Genomic DNA, 16,263 nt, shown 5'->3' on the forward strand with positions numbered 1-16,263 from the left:
GTTAAGTGATAGAATTTAATTGAGTACCTCAGTGAAGGAAACACATCCCAACGACTTCCATAATTTTAATTCTTGCTAAGGAATTGCCAGTCGTCCGTCCTAGGATGCACCGTGATTTATAGATTTGACAGTGGATTTGGTAAAAGATGCTATATGACTTCTTTTACTAAATTATCAGAAACATCTGCCTCCCATCTTAGATATAAATGAGTGCTGGGATAGATTATACTTGTAATATATTCATTAGGAAGTTAAAATTGCTAGTAGTTGCTATTGACACAACATACAGCACTCACCTCAGGAAATAAGAGATAGTTAATTCTTGTGAGAAAAACTTAAGTGCTAGTAGCCTGGGAGCACAGACTCAGGTTATAACAACTGGAGGTGATCACATAATATTTTATTTGATACAGAACAAAAAAAAACATAAATCAGTGCATTTATCACATTGGTGATCACTGCAAGTAAGCAGGCTACAGCAGAACAAGGGGAACTCTGTATAGATCTGGGATGTCTGATCACATGTTTAGCTTTCAGATTTGTAAGGGCTGGTGCCCTGCTAAGCATACATTTTAGGGCTGTAGTGAATTTGGTCCCCAACACCCATGTAAAGGGTGTGGAAGACAGCAAACACCTATAACTCCAGCTCTGGGGAGATAGACACTGTGACTTGCTTGCCAGTCATTGAGCTGCAGGTTCATTCAGAGACCATGTCTCAAAAAATAAGGTAGAGTACTGGAGAGATTGCTCAGCGGTTAGAGAACCTGACTGCTCTTCCAGAGGTCATGATTCAAGTCCCAGCAACCACATGGTGGCTCACAACCATCTGTAAAGAGATCTGATGCCCTCTTCTGGTGTGTCTGGGGACAGCTACAGTGTACTTATATATAATAAATAAAAAAAAAATAAAAAAAAAATAAGGTGGAGAACACCTGGGAAGACACTGATGCACAGCTCCCCACACACAGAGAACACATTTGACAGATTTGGATAGTCACAGGCACGTTCAGACACAGGTATGAACAGTGAGTGACTTTCAAATGGACAGTCTAAGGTAGTCAGGTTACGGTCTTCACACCATCTACAATGGTGAGAGACTCAGCCTTGAGGAACTTATGTTTACATAAAGACCATTAACAACACAAAAGGATTAGAAGTCCAAGGCCTGTCTTATTTACAGAGTGAGTTTAGGCAAACCTGGCAACATAATAAGATCCTGTCTCAAAATAAGTAATATATAGCTTGCCTGTCATTCATGGAGCTCTGTGGTCAGTCCTTAGCATGATGTAAGAAGAAGTACAAAGAAGGTTGGGATGGGCCAGCAAAATTGCTTCCCAAGGAAAGGCACCTTAAGTAAAACTAGACAGCCTGAGTTCAGTCCCTGAGCACCCATGGTAGAGAAAAAGAACTGCCTCCATCAGGTTGGTTTCTGACCTCTTTGTTTGAACAGTTGGCTTATGAGGAAATGGATGCTAATTCCCCAGTATCACAGGGAGCTGGGGAATGTGAACAGAAGTTTGAGCCATCATAATTTATCTATAAATGAAGCACTTCTGTACTAGTAAATACATATATTTCCTATTTAGCTATAGTTTAATGTAGTACAGTTTTGCATTGATATATTTGATGCATTATGACTTATCTGCTACATATCTATATCTATATCTATATCTATATATGTATAAATATAAACTGACAGTAAATTATATTCTTTTTCAAAAACAAAAAAAATATCTGATTACATTATTATTATTTCATTATATCTGATTTAAAATTATAGAGCTTTGTTTAACTGTATATACTAAGGAATGGTTAAAGTGGTAAATTTATGGAGGTTTAAAACCACATATTTTGAAAGGCTTCTATTATACTATTTTGTGTAAGCAGTGATCAGTAAATCCCTTAGCACAAATCTCTCTCACAGCCTGCTAGGCCACAGATAAAAGATGACATTTAGACTACATGCAGCTGAAAATTACCATGAAGGTCTGATCCTCCTGCCATAACTACTCAAGCTCTGGGATTAGAGAAGTGAGTAACCCTGCCTGGCTCCTTATTTTTATTTTGTGATACCAGGCTCTTGCTCAGGGCCCTGAGTGCGGTGTGCCGTGTGGTCACTGTGCCACGGGGCTCATCCAGCCTCACCTTGCAGTGTAAGGTGCTTCCTTCTTCTGTTTCCCTGGACCCCATTTGTCACAGCTGTTTTTGTCTTACACATAGCTATATCTTTAAAGTAGAGATAATAATACCTATAGCTATTTACTTCAAAGAATCATTGTAAGAATCGTGCTGAAATCATGGTATAGACTTTATAGGTGGACTTGCTGCATGAATGCCATGGAGAGAAAAATGCAGTGGCCATTTATTAATTTTATCACATCCCTAAAGTTTTTAAAACATTTTAATGTTGCTGTATATTGGATACATAAATAATTTTTGTACCAAAAAGTCTAGAACTTGCCCTGGCAAAATTTTGACATTGAATTGTGATCAGGTTTCATTTCCTTCCTTCCTTCCTTCCTTCCTTCCTTCCTTCCTTCTTTCCTTCCTTGATTCCTTCCTCCCTTCCTTCCTTCCTTTGTTCCTTCTTTCTTACCTTTTTCTTTCTTTAGGATTGGGTGTCATGCCAGGAGGTATCACTATATCCCTTTAATCCCAGCAGGGGCAGGTAGATCTTTGAGTTTGATGCCAACCTTGTCTATAGAGAGAATTCCAGGATAGCCAGTGTCACACATAAAAGCCCTGTCTTGAAGAAAAAAAAAAAAGAACAGAACAGAACAGAACAAAACAAAACAAAAAGTACAAGTCTCACACAAAAATTAAAAAAGGAGAGGGCTAGGCCACCCATAGGTCTGACTAGCTTCAAATTCATTATGTAGCAAGCATGAGTTTGAACTTCTGACTCCCTTCTTTCTGTTTCCCTCTTAAGTGCTGGGATTACATGAATGTGCAACAACAACAACAATCAGTTTTATGTGGTGATGGCCATCAAACTCAGGGATTCTGTTTGCTAGGCAGACGTCCTACCAGTTGAGCCATTGACACAGCCCTAGTTAGGTTATTTTATTAGACAGTGTCCTAAAAAACAAAGTCTTTAGAAATAATAACTGAGAAAAAAGAATCTCGTCACAATGACTAATTATGTAGATACTGTTTTATTGAGGCTGTTGCAAAAGAAACATTTGTGAGGAAAGAAGGGTAAAAGACCATGACAAGGCCTTGTTTAGACTCTGATGTGATTCTTTCAAAGAACGAGTCTGCCTGGGTTACCATAGTAACAGCACTGTATTAAGTCCACTTTCAAAATTGTCACCGTGGTTGTTTTCATTTTATGCTGCATGATTTGTTAAGATGGAGGTGTATGCATTAACTCTGCACTAGAATCATTGTAGGTGAGCATTTAGGCAGCCTATTTAGGAAGATTAATCATAATATTTATTTGGAATCTTGTTATATTAAAAAACAAACATATTTGAAATAAGTTATTTGCTATCATTGATTTTTGGAGACAAAAGGATTCAGCTGGAAGCCAATCTCTGTGTTCAAAGATTCATATTTCATTCATGATAACATTTGAAACAACTCCTACAAGTGTTTTCTTGGAAATTTGGATTGGAAAATGTGTAGATTATTTTAAATGGGTTCTGTTTCCTTAAGATTTCTCTTCTTTGAAAATAAAGTTATTTGGGAAGTATAGAAGTAGAAAGATGTGACGTTAATGCTTCTAGGAAATAGGAGAGAGTATTTCATTAGATTGTATGGCATTTGAAGCTTCTGACTTTTTTTTTTTTCGGAGCTGAGAACTGAAACCAGGCCTTGTGCTTGTTAAGCAAGCACTCTACCACTGAGCTAAATCCCCAACCCCAACTTCTGACGTTTTGTGAAAGACCTCCGGAGAGGACCTTTCCCTCAGGAGGAGACCACAAGTGCCCAATGACCAAGCCGAGTCCACTCGGATGCAATCAGCAAGAGGGTTTATTGGAAAACACAGGTACCTGCGGGCACACAATCTCCTCAGAGGACTTGCTTGCCCAGCAGCTCCAGCATGGGGCTTTTTATAGGGTTTGGGGAAGCAGAAGCGGCATACAGAAGCAGATGCATAGTTACGGGGATTGGTGGATTTAAACGAGGCATATAGACATCTTCACATATGATTGGTTATTTCACATGATGAGGTAATAAGGTATAGCTACATAAATTGGCAGGTTTGAGTCATATTCGAATGAGGTTGTAACATGGTAAAAGAGTACTGCGGGCTGGGACGTCCTGAATGTCGGGGGCTGGGGGCTTATCCCTTCCTGCCAGATCCGGTACTCCTAGTCTGTTCTGTATTGCTTTCCTTTTATGGTCTGTTAGTTTTAACGGTGACTCGGCCATAGGTATCTGTGCATGGCTGGGCTCGTTCAAGCCTGTTGCAGCTCTGAGTTAAGACTCATGAGGTGGGTGTTTCATTTTCCCCCATTTTCTTTTAGACTTGAGTAAAATCCTTTACTCAAATCGAATTCTAAGGAATCTCTTCCTGTTGTCTTACCCTCTGGTATTTTTGGGTGGGAACAAGCATCTGAATGACTGAGAGTCTGTTCTTTATGAACTGCATCAATCTGTTTAAAATGCAGGGTCCAAAGAGGAGGATTAGGAGGAGGATGATTAAGGGTCCGATCAAGGTGGACACCAGGGTAGCAAACCAAGGGGATCGGTTAAACCACCCCTCGAACCAGCCTTGTTGGGAATCAAACAGCTTCTGTCTCTGGGCCAAGCATTCTCGGAGCTTAACCATGTTATCTCTCACTAATCCTGTATGGTCTGCTTAGAAACAACATTCTTCTTTTAGAGTAGCATATAGCCCTCCTTCACGAAGGAACAGCATGTCTACCCCTCTCCTATTTTGTAAGACTGCTTCAGACAAAGATGTTAAGGACTTTTCTAATGCACTCATGGATTCCTTGATAGCTTTTAGATCTGCATTCATGGCCGCTTGTAGCTGACGAAAGTGACTCGTCTCGATGAGGGCAGTGGTCCCTGTCCCTATACCTGCAGCCATTCCTCCTAAGGTGATTCCTCCTAAGAGTAGAGCTAGGGTCATGGTGATGGGTTCTCGCCTGAAACGAGTCAGCCCCTCAAAATCTGAGTATATGTACTCGGGCCCATGGTAGGTGACCTTAGGCCAAATTTCTACCAGTACACAGTCAGAGGATCTGCGGAGATTTGCGGCGGAGATACAAGGAGTCAATCTGGTGTTTCAGGCCCAATAGGTGCCTGTAGGAGCTGCTAGGTAGTAGCTTCCAGTGGGGATCCTCTTGGTGATAGCACAGAGGACCTGGTGAGTTGGGGGTATGGTCTCTATACAGTGTGCCTGTCCTGAGACTTCCGGCAACGTCAGCCTATGGCTAGGGAGGGTTGTGCACCTGGCCGGGGCCATGGTCTGGTTAGTTTAATTCCCCATTACTGCCACACCCTCATAATAGGATGGGCTAGAGACCAGGCACAGCCAGCATTCTTGGGTCTTGTCAGGTTCTGAATAATTGAGTGCCAAGTATGCCCTGGTCACTAAGTTGATTAGCTGGTCTCCCGTTCCTAACATCCGAGGGGCCGGTGTGGAAGGGTCCCTAGTCAGGGAGGGAGTTTTCAAGATATCCCCAGAGTTCTGAGTGGTGTTTAGCCACAGTGGGGGTTCGACCGGGGGCAATGCCGGTGCTGGTCAGGAAATGGGCTTTTGATCCATGAGGACTGGATTTGGACCAATCTCTTGTGTGAACAGGAGTCCTGGGTTAGTTTGGCCAGGGGATACAACCGTATCCCCCACCTATGCCCCACCTTCCAGTCTGTGTTTTTACCTTGATCCGTGAATTCTATTGTAATTCGAGATTCGCCTGGAGTCTCAGGGGAGAAGGCCACTAAGTCCGACCCCTTCTTGGTTCCCCACCATCCTCGAGTGTAAGTCTCACACCGCCACTTAGCGCAGTAGAAGGTCTCAGGACCTCCGCACTCCCGTGTCCTCTTACCTCCGGGACAAGTATAACAATCAGAGTGTCTGCAGGGTGGGTATGAGTTGTGGGGAGTCCGCTCATTAAGCTCCCAGGAGTCCTTAGCCAGTTGACAAAGGTTGAAAGTCAAAGGGGGCTACCAGGTTCCTTCAACATGCTTACCATTAGCTAGGACTTGAGACCAACCCATCTCTAAATTAGTTATTATCCAGGACATATTATATACCTGGTGGGGGCTAGCCCCCAGACTCGCCCCACCCCTAGTCCATAAGACAGTTAAGAGCAACAACGTGAAAATCTTAGCTTTAGGGGGTTTTGAGTGCGTTGAGACTTCCATGTCTGTGGCGCGATGTTGTGATTGGCCGTTTCCTCAGGTCGGGCTGCCTTGGCGTGAGACACGTGGATCCAAGCCGCAATTCCTTCTACCTTCAAGGTTGTCGGGGTAGTCAGGAGAGCTGTATAGGGTCCTTTCCACCGAGGCTAGAGATTCTTGGTCTGATGTCTGCGCACCCACATGGAGTCTCCGATCTGGAACAGGTGTGGCACTGTCGGTTGTTCAAGCCTGTCTTGGAAGGTCGTGGCTAGAGGTTTCCAGATGTGTCTCTGCACGATTTGTAGGGCCTGAAGATGTGCTGCCAAGGAACGGATATTAGCAAATTCAGCGATATTTTAATCAAAGAAATTGATAAATGGGGGTGGGGTCCCGTATACTATTTCAAAGGGAGTCAGGCCATGGGAGCCCGGTATATTCCGGGCCCAGTATAGGACTAGGGGTAGTAGGGACACCCAATCCTTTGAGCCAGTTGCAAGCGTTAATTTAGATAAAGTCTCCTTAATTGTTCTATTCATGCGCTCTACCTGTCCTGAACTTCGGGCTATATAAGCACAATGTAACTTCTAATCAATCCCCAATAACTTGGCCACCAACTGACTTACCTGGGAGACGAAAGCGGGCCCGTTATCTGACCCCAATACTTGAGGCATTCCATACCTGGGGAAGATTTCTTCGAGGAGCTTCTTGGTCACCACCTTGGCCATTTCATGTTTCGTGGGGAAAGCCTCTACCCATCCGGAGAAGGTATCTATGAACACTAAGAGGTATTTGTGTCCATACATACCAGGCTTGATTTCAATGAAGTCAATTTCCCAGTGGGTACCAGGCCGATATCCTCGGGGACGGACTCCTTGTCCAATTTTAGCTTTTCCTGGGTTTACCTGAGCACAGGCTCTGCAGCTTTCAGTCACCTCCCGCAAGGCCTTTTCTCATCCCAGGAGGTAGGTGTCAATCTCTTCTCGTTTTAAGAGGGTCTTCATCTTCTTGAGTCCAAGGTGTGTTAATTTATGTAGGTAGGAGATTAATTCAAAGGTCATCTTCGTAGGCATAACTGTTTTCCCTGTGTAGACCCACCGTTTTAGTTGTGGGTACCAAACGGACCCCATTTTCTGTAAGAGCTTTGTGTCCTCCGTGGTGTAGAGCCAACCGGTCTGTTCTGGCTGTGGAGACGTGGGTTGATCTTGGTCTTTTAAGGACAGAACTTGGGTGCCCATGCGGCCTCATGTGCTGAGACATCAGCTAGCTGATTTCCCCGTGCCTCGGGGCTGTGTCCCTTCTGATGCCCTGGGCAATGTATAATGCTCAGTCTTTTTGGTAGGAACAGAGCTGCCAGGAGGGCCAGAATTTTAGTCTTGTTCTTAATGCCCTTACCCTCAGATGTGACCAGCCCTCTTCTCTGGTAGATCTCTCCATGAATGTGTGCCGTAACAAAGGTGTAGCGGCTGTCTGTATATACATTCAGCCTCTTACGTTCTGCCATTTTGAGTGCCTGAGTTAAGGCATTGAGTTCAGACTGCTGTGCGGAGGTACCAACAGGCAAGGCACTTACCCAGATCACTTTGTCCTCCATAGTGACCGCGGCTCCAGCTTTCCATTCCCCGTTCATCAAGTAGCTCCTACCATCGGTGTACCACGTATGGTCTGCATCCTGGAGAGGTCGGTCCGATAGGTCTGGTCTGATTCCATGTACTTCTGCGAGGATCTTCAAACAGTCGTGCTGTTCTGCCTCCTCTGGCAAAGGAGGCAGAGTGGCTGGGTTTAGAGTGAACACGGGCCCAAACTGGACCAGTTCCGCATCCAGTAGCAAGGCTTGGTAGTGGGTCATGAGGGAATTAGAGAGACAGTGGTCAGGGGACTGTTTTATCAAAGCCTCAACTGCATGGGGTGCCAGGATGGTGAGTGGCTGCCCCAAGTTCAACTTCCCAGTGTCTTTAGTTAGGACGGCAATGGCTGCCAACATTCTCAGGAATGGTGGCCAACCGGAGGCCACGGTTTAATTTCTTAGACAGGTAGGCTACCAGGCGCTTCCAGGGTCCCAGTCTTTGTGTTAGGACCCCCCTTAGCATACCCTTGCTTCTCATCCACAAATAGTTCAAAGGGCTTGGTGATGTCTGGGAGACCCAAGGCAGGGGAGGACAGCAAGGCCCATTTAATATTATCAAATGCCTCCTGTTGTTCTGCCCACCCCCAATGGAAGGGCACCCCCTGTTTAGTGAGAGGGTACAAGGGGGCTGCCATTTTGGCAAACCCAGGAATCCATAGGCGGAAGAATCCCGCCGTTCCTAGGAATTACCGTAGCTGTCCGCCATTTCTTGGGGCTGGGATGTTGGCCATGGTCTGTTTCCTAGCCAGAGTCAGCCATTGCTGTCCGTCCCTTAGTTGATAGCCTAAATAAGTAACCTGGGTCTGGCAAAGTTGAGCCTTTCTGGCAGAAGCTCGATAGCCCAATAACACCAAAGTCTGCAAGAGGGATTCTGTTCCCTGGTTGCATGCTGTCTCAGAAGTGGCCCCTAGAAGAAGGTCATCAACAAACTGAAGTAGTATAAGAGTGAAGTGCTGGACTCGAAAGTCAGACAAGTCCCGGTGTAAGGCCTCATCAAAGAGCGTTCGGCTGTTTTTGAAACCCTGTGGTAACCTTGTCCAAGTCAACTGTCCCGAAAGCCCCATTTCAGAGTCTTTCCACTCAAAAGCAAATAAGGGCTGGCTTTCTGGGCTCAGCCGAAGGCAGAAGAAAGCATCCTTCAGATCTAAGACCGTATACCAAGTATGGGTGGGAGCCAGGGTGCTGAGTAAGTTATAAGGGTTTGGGACAGTTGGATGAATATCTTCTACTCTTTTGTTGACCTCTCTCAAATCTTGTACCGGCCTATAGTCTCCAGTGCCGGGCTTCTTAACACGTAGCAGAGGCGTATTCCAGGGTGACCAGGAAGGGACTACGATGCATTGGTCTAAGAGACTCCTGATATGGGGCTTTATGCCCTGATAGGCTTCCCATGACATGGGGTACTGTTTAATGGAGACAGGAGATGTGGTGGCCTTTAACTGGATAATTAGGGGAGGCTGTTGGAGCGCCAACCCCGTCCCGCCAGTCTCCGCCCAAGTCAGTAGGAATTTCATGAACCAAGAGTCTATTTCTAGAGATTTTGGCTTGTCCTGTTATGGTTCATATAATCTATATTCATCTTCTAACTGAAGGGTTAAAATCTGAAGAGGAGTACCGCGGGGCCCGGTTACTCGGGTACCTCCTTCTTAAAAATGGATCTGAGCTTTTATTTGGTAAGCAAATCACAGCCCAGCAGAGGGTATGGGCAATCCGGAACATGTAAGAAGGAATGGGTCACCTTACCAGTAGCCAGCTGAACCCGTCGATCCGTAGTCCAACGGTAGCTCTTGCTGCAAATGGCTCCTTGTACCCAGGCCGTCTGGTCGCTGAGTTGTCCAAGGGCCTGGGTGAGGACTGAGTGCTGGGCTCCTGTGTCCAGCAGAAAGGTGACTGGCTGCCCCCCAACTTCAAGAGTTATCCTGTGCTCGGGGGGGAGGGGGTTCCTGGCCCTGACTTGCCTAATCTTCATCTAGGGCCAAAGGGAAGTCTGTGGGCGGGGTCTTCGGAGCCCGCTGGGTTTCTTAGGGCAATCACTGGCCCAGTGTCCTCTTTCTTTGCAATAAGCACATTGATCCTTATCTAGCTTTGGCCCCTTTCGAACTCCCACCCTCTCTCCCCTTTTCTCTTGACCCTGAACTACAGCGGCCAAGATTCGACTCAACTATCTGCTTCTTTTTCGGTCTCGCTCATCCTTTTCTCTACGTACTCTACCTTCCTTTTCTTCTTGTGTCTCTCTCTTGTTATAAATTCCTTCTGCCTCCTTAAATAAATCCTGCAATGTATACCCTTGTAAATTTTCTAGTCTCTGTAGCTTGGCCCTGATATCTGGTGCTGCCTGCCAGATGAAGGACATGGAGACTTTGTCATTTGTCCTGGATCATCTGGATCTTAAGGGTTATACATGCAATAAACTTCCTTAAGTCTCTCTAGGAAGGCTGAGGGAGTCTCCGCAGCCTCTTGTACCACTTGTTTCACCTGAGCCAAATTGGTGGGGCATCGTGCCGCCCCTCAGAGACCCGCTAGGAGTAACTGGCGATAAAGGTGTAGGTGTCTCCTAACTTCAGCCATGGTGAAATCCCAATCAGGTCTCGTAAGTGGGAATGCGTCATCGATCTCTTCTGGCAGAAGGTCGGGCGTCCATTGTCCCCCAAAACATGTTTCCTGGCCTCCAAGAGCACTCTCTGCTTCTCCTCAGAGGTCAGGAGGGCCTGTAAAAGTTGCAGTATATCATCCCAAGTGGGCTGATGGGTAAGCAAGACAGATTCTATCAGGTCAGTGAGAGCCACAGGATCCTTAGAAAAGGGGGGGTTTGTGTTGTTTCCAGTTATATATGTCGGCCGCCGAGAACGGCCAGTATTGCATCTGGCCGCCAGCCCCTTCTCTAAGTGGAAAGGCCTAGGAGGTGGAGTCTGGCGCCACCTCGAGTCGTCCCCGAAGTCTTGCAGCCACAGGAGAAGGGGCCTCCTCATGTCTCGGTCAAGCAGGAGGCTCCACTTCCTTTTCTCTCGGCAGGGCTGTAGGTACAGGGTATGGAGGAGGTTCTTCCAACAGGAGATCTATAAGGGGGGAATTTGGGTCCGCTGGGAGGATAGGTTTCAGGGGAGGGACTTTGGGAGACTCTTCCTTAGTTAGAGCAGGATAAAGAGAGGAAGAAGCAACCAAAGGGTCAGGTGGGCTCAGGGAAACAGGTTTTGGGGAAAGAGGAAGCCAATTCGGGTCCACAAAGGGTTCGGCCCAAGGAGGAGGGCTAAATGCCAAGCTCTCCCAGGTGACAATGTAGGGCACCTGGTCAGGGTGTCAATACGGCTTCTGGCAGAAATCAGGTCCTTAACCTGAAAAATAGTGGTCTTGTTAAAAGTGCTGTTTACCGGCCGTCCCACATCGTAAGTGGGCCACTCGGACTTGCAGAGGGTCTGCCATTTTCCTTTCTTGATCTCGACTGACTGATCACGTCCTCGGTCTCGGACGTCCTTCCAATGTTCTAGAGTGAGACTCAAGGGGGTTGTTAGCGATTGTCCCATGGTAGCTTCAAAGAAAATCAGGGCACAAATTAGACAGACAAGTCCAACGATCAGACAAACAACAGACCGACGGGCACGGCGGGTTCGAACTGAAACCCAAAACAAAAAGTAAGATGGAGGTGCCGAGGGTCCTGGACCCTCTCCTCCAACCAAACCGACATATCGCTCCGATATGGGCTGAGCCCCAAAGAACCAGGCTCCAATCACCCTTGGAATGTCTCCCAGGGCTGCAGGGGGAGAAGTCCGAGCTCGTCAGCTCCTTCTCTGACCCGCCCAAATGGAGGTGCTGAGGGTCCTGAACCCTGAGACACCGAAGGCCTTCAGCCTTCTCCTCCGAGCCAAACCCAGATCTGAGTCCAAAACTGAGACGAACTGAACACGCGCACAGGACAAGACAAGACAAGACAGGGCAAGACATGACAGATGCTGGCCGGCTTTCTTCCCGGTGGGTGGTCGGTGATCTCTGGGCAGAGGATCTCCAGGTCCCAGGCGAGAGGACCTTTCCCTCAGGAGGAGACCACAAGTGCCCAATGACCAAGCCGAGTCCACTCGGATGCAATCAGCAAGAGGGTTTATTGGAAAACACAGGTACCTGCGGGCACACAGTCACCTCAGAGGACTTGTGCACCCAGCAGCTCCAGCATGGGGCTTTTTATAGGGTTTGGGGAAGCAGAAGCGGCGTACAGAAGCAGATGCATAGTTACGGGGATTGGTGGATTTAAACGAGGCATATAGACATCTTCACATATGATTGGTTATTTCACATGATGAGGTAATAAGGTATAGCTACACACATTGGCAGGTTTGAATCATATTCGAATGAGGTTGTAACATGGTGAAAGAGTACGTGCTGGCTGAGACATCCTAAATGTCAGGGGCTGGGGGCTTATCCCTTCCTGCCAGATCCGGTACTCCTAGTCTGTTCTGTATTGCTTTCCTTTTATGGTCTGTTAGTTTTAACGGTGACTCGGCCCTATCTGGGCGTGCCTGGGCTCATTCAAGCCTGTTGCAGTTCTTAGTTAAGACTCATGGGGTGGGTCTTTCATTTGTAATACACATAAAATCCTAGTGAAAATAGAAACTTAATGTTCACAAAAATAATCGGGATTGGTGGGCGAGAGGGTGGGGGACTTACATGTCATGTTTTCTGAGAATTCTTAGGTTGAGGTAGGTTTCAATATTGCTTTTTGAGGGAGACTCTCTGTAGAGCTCACTCACATCCATGTTATTGGTGCCCAGTTCTTGTCTGGGTCTCTTAATGCACTCTGAAGGCTGATCCTCTCAGAGAGGTTTCCTTGGCTCACATCTGGACCTCTGCAGAAGTAGCTGCTCCATTATTATGAGTGAGCACATGTAGTCTTTGTAGGGAGCAGCACAGCAAAACAAAGATGGCGGGGACAGTCAGCCCTGTCTGAATGTAAACAATTTATCCTACATGCACAGGCTTGTCCCCTCCTCAGGGCAGCTGTATTATCTGGCGCCGTCGAGTGGTGAACAATACTGCGCATGTGCAGGTTTTGCACCTGGTGTCAGTTGGCCGGTAATATGCTAATGAGGGGGCGGTACCATTCTGGTGGGGTGATTTGTTCTCCGCCAATCCCTGGAGGATAAGTAATGGGGTGATAGTGGGATGATAGTGGGATGACCCGTGCCCCGCCAATCACTGAAGGATTATTAGCATACTGCTGTGTATATAATGCGAGCAAATTTGCCAATCATGGTCCCCATATCAGCAATGAAGGTGTCCTGCAGTAAAGGCTGTTATAAAGGATTCAATGGTGTTGCTTCTTCCTTGCCGGAAGAGGTGGGCGCGACATGTCCTACAGCGCTACTTCTCTGGTGTTCAGCCCCTTGCTTCTCTTTTGCTACCCTGAATAATAGGCTTCTGTTCCACATTGTAATCTGCTTATACTATAATAAAAATGATAATTATGGTTTTTAATTTTCTCAGGAAATTTTTGTTCTATTAATATTAAAAAATTATGTGCTATTACCAAAAAAAAAAAAACTCATTTGGATAAATGTTCTCATTTCTGCCTTACTATTGGAAGTAGCTCAAAACATTAACTCTTTTGGAAGTTATTTCATTCTGTTGCAATGCCCTCACATGGGGAGAAACTGATTTACAATCTGTCTCAAAAAAATTGGCTGAACACCTGTTGATACCAGGAAACCAAAATATAAATATACTGTTTTTTTTTCCTAATTAGTAATTGACATTTACTTCTGTTATTATGCTGATTTTTAAACAGGTATAATTGTTTTTATATATAAATCATGTATAGATAAATAATTTCTCTATATAATATGAATTATGGCTTTGAAAAAATTGAAACCTTTACCTTCTTTTTCACTGAAGACTTGTAAAAAGTCTTCACACCTGAGTTGACACCTAAATTTTGTTTTGATTCTTTTCTCTTGTCACATTGAGTTTCTTAATTCTTCTTATAATAAAAACAGCATTTCAACTGGATAGTGGTGGCTCATACCTTTAATCCCTACACTTAAGAGGCAGAGGCTCGCTGATCTCTGTGAGTTCAAGAAATTCCTAATTAAATAACTAAATTCCAAATTAATCATCTAGCAGAGTGGCACCTGTGCTTGCAAATTGCTCTGCAGAGTGACAGATAAGAACTGAAGCGACCTCTGATCTACTGAGGTTCTCCAGAAGTGTGCTAAAAACAAGACAAAGCTCCATTCTGGGACTTGGTCAGGGTTTGAGATGGCGGGCTATTCTTCCACAGGACCCAGGTTTAATACCCAGCATCCATATGGTTGTTCACAACTAACTAAAACCCTAGTTACAGAAGGTTCCATACCCTCTTCTGACCTCTAAGGACATCAGGCTCACACATGTTGCAGACATACATGCAAGCTCAACGTTCAGATTCATAAAAATATTAAAAGGAAGAGAGAGACATTCTCTAGTACTTCACTTGTGCTTTCTACATGCTTCTGTCACACCACGGAAGTCAACCAACCAAACTCAGACACAGGAGTCTTACACAGAAGGTAAATCTTACAAGTAGCAAAGGAAGGGTATTTCACACTTATAAACATATAATTTAGATGAGTGCCACTTTCAGGGTAGCACAGTTCATAAGGGAGTAAAGTAAGCCAGGCCCACTCTGTCTATATTACCAAGACCATGTTCCAGCTCTTGACACAAGGGCTTTTCACTCAAATGCTTCTTTAAAATTCTTTCTTGCAGAGGAGTTGGTTAAATTGAAAGAGGGAGGTAATGAAACCTTACTGAAGGCAATACAAAATTAGGTGGGAGATTAGAAAAAAAATTACAATCTTTTAAGTAATGTTTGTTTGAGGAGGAAGACATGGGTGGGGAGGTATTTGAGACAGGGTCTTGGTGTGTAGCTTTGCCTGTCCTCAAACTCAAAATCCTCCTGTCTCAGGCTCTCAAGTGGTGGAACAGTGTTGTACAGTAAGGTCTCTTAGGACTTATTTGGTAGTGACAAAGATTGACCCCAAGGCTTTGTGCATGCCAAGTAGCCCTCTAGTGTTAAGCTATATCCTCGGCCCTTGGACTTTTGAGACAGATTGCCTTACAAAATTTCCCAGGTTGGTTTTGATCTCAGGATCTTCCGGCCTCTGTCTCCTGCACCACCACTCCAAGTTTAGTTAAGTTTATTCTGCTTTCCACACCCTGAAATGGACATGCTAGCACACAGGCATATGTTAGTGTCTTTGCTATTGGAATGTGTCATAGTCAGCTTCGATTGTCATGCTGGACTTCCAGAGCCCTGATTTTTTTTTTTGGTTCTTTTTTTCGGGGCTGGGGACTGAACCCAGGGCCTTGCACTTCCTAGGCAAGCGCTCTACCACTGAGCTAAATCCCTAACTCCTAGTATTTCTTTGTATAGACTTGATTATCCTGACCATGCCTTTAATCCCAGCACTAGGGAAGCAGAGGCAGGTGTATCCCTGATGTTCAGCTCAGTCTGGTCTACAGAGAGTTGCAGGTTGGCCAGCGATATACAAAGAAGCTTCTGCTACATCGTTTCATCCTAACGTGTTCTTTAACAGGCAAAGTTTAGTTTATTAATATTTCCTTGTATGAATGAAGTTTTCTTGTCTTTTCTTTTCTTTTCTTTTTTTTTTTTTCATCTCGGTCTTAACGTTTTTAACTATTTTCTTATTTTACAGGTAGCTCCATGATCTATTTTGATTGTCTTTCTATGTAAGTTTTGAAATAGTCAAAGTTTCTATTAGATATCTGACTGTCAGGTTTGTGCAACACTAGTGTTATTGCAAAGAGTTGTCTCTGCTCTATTGAATGTCACCTTTCAAGATCAATTAGGCATTTTGGGGGCTGTGAGATCCATTCCTAGATTCTTCCTTTGTGTTTTGTGTTTGCCAATACTGGAACTGCACATTAAATCTCAATTTGGTAAACAGATTCTCCCTGCCTTACTACTCGTTTCCAGGTTGTTTTGCCTCTTTTAATTTCTTTGCATTCTTTTCCTAGTTTTAGAATTATATTATATTTAGAATTATATATATATATATATATATATATATATATATATACATATATGTTTTTCCCATTTATTATTATTTATTTTAACTTAATTCACTTTACATCCTGCCCACTGCCCCCTCCTGGTCTTCCCCTCCCAAATTCCTTCTTCACATTCCCAATTCCTTCTCCACTGACTAGGTAGGGTTCTTCCTGTATATCCCCCGAGCATTACACATCATGTCTTTAAAAGACTAGGCATATTCACTGCCCCTGAAACCAGACATGACAGCCCAGTTAGAACATATCCCACATGCAGGCAACAGCTTTTGGGAACACTCACCCCA

At 45.0% G+C, this 16,263-nt stretch overlaps 1 pseudogene; it reads right to left on the reverse strand.

Annotated features, from left to right (window-relative positions):
- Positions 1-4,528: 4,528 nt before the first annotated feature.
- Positions 4,529-8,278, reverse strand: LOC134484503 (MLV-related proviral Env polyprotein-like; annotated as a pseudogene).
- Positions 8,279-16,263: the final 7,985 nt, after the last annotated feature.

Source organism: Rattus norvegicus, chromosome Y, assembly GCF_036323735.1.
Source record: "Rattus norvegicus strain BN/NHsdMcwi chromosome Y, GRCr8, whole genome shotgun sequence".
Classification (NCBI taxonomy): domain Eukaryota; kingdom Metazoa; phylum Chordata; class Mammalia; order Rodentia; family Muridae; genus Rattus; species Rattus norvegicus.